The sequence below is a fragment of the Limulus polyphemus genome, unplaced genomic scaffold (genome assembly GCF_000517525.1).
Source record: "Limulus polyphemus unplaced genomic scaffold, Limulus_polyphemus-2.1.2 Scaffold3093, whole genome shotgun sequence".
In the NCBI taxonomy this organism is placed as follows: Eukaryota; Metazoa; Arthropoda; class Merostomata; order Xiphosura; family Limulidae; genus Limulus; species Limulus polyphemus.
In genome coordinates this window covers 69,348-76,738 of record NW_013668703.1, presented here as the reverse complement: position 1 = coordinate 76,738, position 7,391 = coordinate 69,348, and the positions used below count along the sequence as shown (strand labels likewise).

Sequence of the window (7,391 nt, the reverse complement as noted above, 5' to 3'; positions counted from 1 at the left end):
ATACGTCTCTCTCTGACTGCAGTTCAATTACTCATTACCTACACTCATTGTCACGTCACGCCGTGACCATCTTATATATACCAGACCACCCCCAATCTAGCAAATGCTAGAGCACTCCCGAAGGAACAGGATAGTTCTAGAAAACGGGTGGCGTGACACTAGTCACGTGACCTCGCTGACGCAACAATAGTACGTATTATTTAACCTTTTTTAAATAACCAGTGCTGTAGCATGGATGATAAGCTACTTTCTTTTACATTTTCTATTGTAACTTAAAGTTTATTTTCCTCATGAAATGCGTGTTTTATGAACTTCTGTAATCATCTTCATATATTTGTTTTTGCCTTCATTTAGACTACCTTAATATAGCTTATTCTAAATAGACACACTCAAAATACAGAAATAAAATATCATCTAAACTTATTGATAACAAGGTTTTTACTTTGGTATCCGTTTTTATATTGAGTTTCCCGTGACAAGTCATTGCCTGGAACACGTCAAAATAAAGAATTAGAAGAGCGACAAGGGCTGGGTAACAGATATTCAAAAACTTCCAGAAAAGTGGATATGTTGTCGGTCTCTCTTTAGCGAAAGAACGCCAACCAGTCTGTTCATAAAAAAGGAAAAAAAGGAATTTTAAATGGCATTTTAATAATATCACTGTAATAGACTTAATTCATTGAGCTTGTACATTATTATGTTTGTGTTTAATACTATATATTTTTATAGATTTAATTTGAAACTTATGTAAACATAACATAAAAGTAGACAGCATACTCAGTCTGTCATAAATACAATTTTTTGCACTAAACAAACATTAACTTGTCGCTAATACAGTTTTAATTTCACCAAGTTTAGTATCGCTAGTCCGTAAAAAACAAAAAAGTAACACGCGAACATCTTCATAATACACGGCTTTAAACATTGTTTGTTTTACAAATGTAAACAATGGAAAGCATAAAAATCATAAGCAAGAAATATAGTGGAATGTGACTACATAAAAAAAAAGTAACAGCTCGTAATAAAGATAGAAATATCGTTTTCAAACTACCACAGGCGAAGCAAGCTCGTTACACTATCAAAATAAATCATCACCGACCACTAAAACATCTTTGGAACAACAAAGCACGCGAAGATAAAGAACTTGAGGAAAAAAGCATGTTTGTTTGAAGTTAAGCACAAATCTATACAAAGCGCTATCTGTGCTCTGCCAACCACGGGTATCGAAACCCGGATTCTAGCGTTGTAAGTCCGCAGACATTCAGCTGTGCCACTGGGGGGCTAAAGAAAGAAAGAAAAAGCATGCAAATGCATAAACTTTTTTTTTGTCGGGAAATATGAACTGAACTCGAACCATTTGGAGGCTTGTATAGCTGAAGAAAATTTTGAAGGTACCATGTCTAGCAGTAAGCGGCAGCATTAACAGAGTGACATTACAGATTTCTATCTTGATCTTTTTATTTGTATTCCTCACGACTACCAACTAATCCTTTATGTTCTCTCGCTATTCAGTCTTTTTAATTCTAAAGGACTTCTTACCTGATACTATGCCTTTCAAGATCAATTATTTCTATCGTGTTTCTTCTCCATCTTGTGATATGGCCAACGTATTTCATCATTCTATTTGCAATTACTAAACCACAGATCGTTAAAAACAAACTTATTGCACTCCAAGCAGGATGTTCTGAAGAACTATCTGTGGCTCTATACCTCAGTTCTCCAGTAATCCACTTTCTTTAGTGTCCACACTTTATTTCTATATATTTCAATACACTAAGTCAGAGTCTTGAAAAGCCTGTTGTTGTCACTTCTCTCTACGGTACAGACAGAGATTCTGTAGTACACACTAGTCATGAAAATTCTGCATCTAATATATCGCTACACTTATATTCTGCTATGACCTTACTCCAGGTATTACTAGAAAATGGATCTTTTTAGTATCCAAGATCAAACCTAATATATCATTGCTTTCCTTTACAACATCTAATGGTGTTGAAGAATTGACCAGCAATATTGTGTGATCAGATAAGATGGAAACACTCAGTTTGAACCATTCACAATTTCCCTCATAAAATGCTCTGGTTAAAAAAAGCTGAGATAGAGATAATGCACCCTTATCGGATGCTCTATCGAGTTTAAACCACTCAAAGGACTTTCTTGCTACTTTGGCAGCAGTCTTTTAGCTGACATAAATATATTAGAGAACTTGACGACATAAGTAGAGAATCCAAACTTGTCTATGATTTTTAAAGTTTGTTGCAGATCGAAAGCATTGCTTTAGTGTATAAAAGTAGGCGAAGAAGGTTTTTGGAATTCTTTGTCTTTTTTCATCAAATTTTTTAAGTTGAAAATCTAATCTCATGTTTATTAATTTATTTTTGATTCTGTTATGTACCTGCTCAGTGTATTTGAGGTAAAAAGTCAGGCTCAGGATCAGCAGCGTGGAAACTTTTACCTCATCATTCGTTATACCGAGCAATTAATATCAAGTAAATAAATACTATTCACAATAGATGAAAAATAATCTTAACATTAAAATCAAATTTTTGTTTGTTTTTAAGCCGAAAGCTACACAATGGACTATCTATGCTGTGCCCACCACGAGTATCGAAATCCAGTTTTTAGCCGACAGACTTACCACTGAGCTACTAGGAAGCTGATTAAATTTCAGGTTAGGGCTAAAATCAAATGACCAAAAACAAAATACAGTTGCAAAATTAACTTCTTGCTGTGATGAATGTTTCGATGTTTAATTAAACGTTTCTTGGTTTGTATGGTACTTTATAATTAATTATAGGCTGGATATCAAGTTATCTGTTTGCCCCTTTACTCTAATGTATGACAGGATTGAGGTCATCATGAGGCCACCACAGTTCTCTGTTTCATTTTTCCGATTTTTATATTATCTGTAGAATACTATTTCTCGAACAGTAGTATAAAATAAATCAAGCACTATTCACTTATGTACTGAAGTATTAAAACTAATTAAAAATTATATATTATTATGTATACAAAACTGTTTGTAGAATGCTTTGCTTCCAAATTTTAAAGGAAACTTGAAGTTTCGGGTTATGAAAATTACAACAAATATATATGTGCTTTTTCGGTTCTCATAAAACACAGAGTATAATGAAACTTCTAAATACTTACAAACAGTAAAAGTAACTTGTACGGTTTCAGGATCACGTATTTGCACTTTCTTAGAATTTGTGTTGTGGCGATCCTTGATTTACTCCCTTCGATATCGTAAATCTGCGAAGTATTAACAACAACAACAATAAAAAAGCATTGACAATAAAGTGTATAAATGTTTACTTGATGTCAACAGTAAGGATTATGGACACTAAGGTAAACTCCTTCTTAAATATTTATAGTCGTTTTTTATTATTATTAAGATATGTCCAGTTTTTAACAATTTTGTTATCTTAGATATTTTCTAACCGTTTCAAGGTGTTTATGTAAAGTAGATATATAGATAACTTAACGATATTTCTGTAGAAAGTCCATAATGTAAGTCTACCGTATACAGTTTATTCTCTAATTGTATCAAGATCGACCTAAATCAAATTTGATAAAACTGCAATAAACATTAATTTCAAACTTTTAAATATAAAATGTATTTTATATACGCAAAAGTTTATAAGATTCAAACAAATACACGATTGTAACAAAATTACTAAAAAAAAGGGGTTCCTTACAGAAAATGCTGCCGCAGTTAAGAGGTTGACTTTTTTGTATTTCAAACACAATCACAGTCAGTATTTTTAGTTGTTGTTTTATTTAGTAGGGTAAAGTACACTAACTTTCTAACGTTTTCAATGTCAAGCACGTGTCTATGATGTATAAGAATCAGATGTTGTAATTAAAGTCCACAACACGTGTTCATTAAGTATATGTCTCAATTACGAGTTGGCAGTCGGAAGATGAAGTCACGTGTAAGTGTTGTGGCAATTAATAGGTTTTACTTTTAACAAAAAATAAATATACATCTCAAGCTAATAATTAGCTTTTGAAACTATGTTGACTGTATACTTTTTAATAATGGTTTATACATATATCACGAAAGTATCAGACTTTTATTGTGTAAGTGTAATAAACATACACATACGGGTCTCTTCATTCTTCATTATCACAGTGCTTGATTTGTTCACTCAGGAAAAGCAAAATATGACTATGAAATACCTTGGATCGATATCCAGTTAATACGCTATTTATCTTCTACAAAAGTAGTATTTTATAGTCTAGGAAAGTACGTATCAGATGTGAAATATTATAAGTTTTTAATACAATACTGATATAATTTTACTAATAATTGGGACAGATAATGTGCGCTAACTATATAACCACATGTAAAGCCAGCTTACATCAACATGAATGAGACTTTCATTGCTCAAACTTCGATAAAGGAAATATTGGTCATCTACACTTAAGAAATGATCTCCTGAAATACAACATGGTTGGCTGTTACAGAGACTTGATCTTTTTTGGTTCATGCTAACTTCACCTTCGACAAATCTTTTCAAGAACGATTCCCCCGAGGTCGATATAAGTCGTTGGCTCTGTCTTTCAATCCCGTTTTGGAGTCTATTTTCATCACGTATTACCTACCAATTTGAAGTAAAAACAAGTAAACAAAAAAATATGTAGTAATTTTTGTGTGCTAAAATGATAAGAAATTTGGAGACAACTATAAACAGTTATTTGAATTATCTTTTTTTTTTATAAATAATTTATGAAATTCCCCCTTCTTCTAAAGATGTAATGCCACATACGTGGATTGCTGTTTTCTATAAACATCACTATAAACCATTTTCAGTAGACTACCATAACTATTTAAATATTCTCGCTAGCTTCCCGAGTTAGTAAGCATAAAGGTACTGATCGAAATTAATTGTGAAACAGTTTTTTGGAAAACTATTGCAAAGTCATTTTAAGGATCAGGATCTAAACAAAAACAAGACAGTTTGCCCCTAAAGAAGAAAAATCCACCATTCGAAAGCGCTCGGGTTATAGGTTTTTATCCATTTCTACCAAGACTTCTTGAACCTACGTGTTTTTCTAACATCGTGAAATAAGCGATTTTAAGCCAAATTTCACTCTTCTTGCATAAAGACTTTATTAAAAAATAAAAAAGGGAATTATCACGGAAATGAGTCATTATTATAATAATATTTTTGCAGAAACGCTTGCACTATATATAGCTATAAGAAATTATGGTTATAGTTACCTGTTAGCAGAGTTTTTAGCACCGGAGTCCTGCATAGCACGTTGTTAGTGCTGAGCTTAGATATGATGGTCCCTAATATCAAGCCACTGATCGCAAGGAGGCAGCCGGTAGCTAGCAGCCTCTGCTATTTTGTATTTGTACATATATATACATATATTATCTAGTTATTTATTTAGCAATTTATTTTAATTTATTCAATTATTTATTGCTATTATGTATCTGTAATTTTCACACTAAGTTCCCAATGTAAATAAGAAGATATTGTGCTTTTAGTATAAAGAAGTGGAGTTTAAGACACAAATGCCTGTTCGACACTACAACAACAGAACAAACAAATCAAAGCCTATCTTAGCATTAACGATCTGGTATATAATTTTAAAAAAACAAGTAAATTAATTCAAGTTGATATTAAGAAACGAGTATTCCATTGGATGATTAATATTAATATCGCGATCATCTTTGAAGTAGAAGTGTGTTTTTAAGCAATCAAATTTCGACGTTTCAGTAGTTTTAATTGATTAAAAACATTTCTACTTTAAAGCTGATCAATGTATTAAATTTAATCCAGGTTAACTATTGTATTCCCAAAATCACTCGAAATTAATTTGAATATTATGAGAAATTAAAAACATTATTAATTAATTAAAAATTAAATTCTGAGAGATTATCTTTCAATCGTCTTTAGTATCTGAGCGCAGGATTATTTGTTTATTATTAAACATAAAGCTACAGAATGGGCTATCTGTGTTATACCCACCACGGGTATTGGAAGCTGGTTTTTTAATGTTATAAGTCTTCAGACTTACTGCTGTGCCACTGGGTGGCAAGTGTAGGTTATCTAGTATAGAGGTGATACTTATTTTATACAAATAATTTTGTTTTATGTAATATTGTGTTGAAATAGCTAGTAGTTTATTGAAATAAAAGTGTTCATATAATTGTATAATAAAATGAATGTTTTTATACATGCATGACTTTGGTAATCTTTGAAACATATTTTTATGAATCTGCAAGAATTACAGTCCTATTTTTCATAAGAAAGATGCAAAATTGCTTACATAAACTGATGTTTTACGTCGTTCGTTGTTTTCCAAAGCGATAATCAATTATATCCTGAACATAAGGGCATAATAATAAGGTGTATGTATGTGTGTTTTATAACAAAGTCACATCAGACTATCTGCTGTGTCCACCGAGAGAAGTAGAACTCCTGATTTTTGTGTTGTAAATCTGTAGACTTACTGCTGTTCCACCTTGGGACTAATAATAAGGCTGATTTCTGAAACTGAGCGGTAAATTTAGAAGTCAAAAAAAGTTGAACGCTTCTGAAAATAGAAGCTGTCACTTTCGATATGTTTTTTCAGTTATCATATGCATTTATCTGTAGTAAGTACATTAAAACTGAAAAAAAAAATCGAATGATCAATGAATAAATTTTTTAAGTTTGCCAGATTGTATTTATTATACTCTGATAAGGTGAAAAAATGGTTAATACGTAACACTACATTAAATCTGTGACTGTAGAAATCTATTCTCGTGAACAGATGCGTGAAAAGCGATTTAATTAAAGAATTAATTTATGTTGAATAGAAAATAAAACTTCATGTAAATACATAAAACAACAAGAAACAAACATCGAATAATTTTTATAATCAGTAGTAAAAAAAAGTTTGAACTCTAACTTATGTATATATAGCTATTTAATTACTTAAACTATGCATGTATTGATTTACCAATGGGTCACTTGAGGCTTTAGGTCTGTTGATTGAGCAACATGGTCTTTGGAGTTGTTCACTTTTCCAACTCATCGTCTGTACTACAAGAAATATATGATTAAAACAGCCCATACAAGATAAATCATGGTTTATTGTTGTTTATCATTTGATAACTTTCGAACAAAGTTTAATACAGAGATTATTGGATTGCTTTCTTCCGAGAATGTGGGAATTTATATTTTAAGCCAAACAAGTAAAGCAATATATCTATACACACATACAAACGAGCATTCAGAAATTAAAATTTTGTAATTATTTACTACTTCAGACATAAGCTAATAGCGTTTTCCAGCTGTGGTTTATAGTAAATAGCTTTATCTATATGTGCTAAGTCTGACTTTGTACGCTCATAACATATACATTAACAGCGATAAAGCCTGATAAAATGA

The 7,391-nt window shown here is 31.5% G+C and overlaps 1 pseudogene; it reads right to left on the bottom strand.

Moving 5' to 3' along the window:
- Nucleotides 1-7,170, bottom strand: part of LOC111088081 — a 51,607-nt pseudogene extending 44,437 nt beyond the window's left edge.
- Nucleotides 7,171-7,391: the final 221 nt, after the last annotated feature.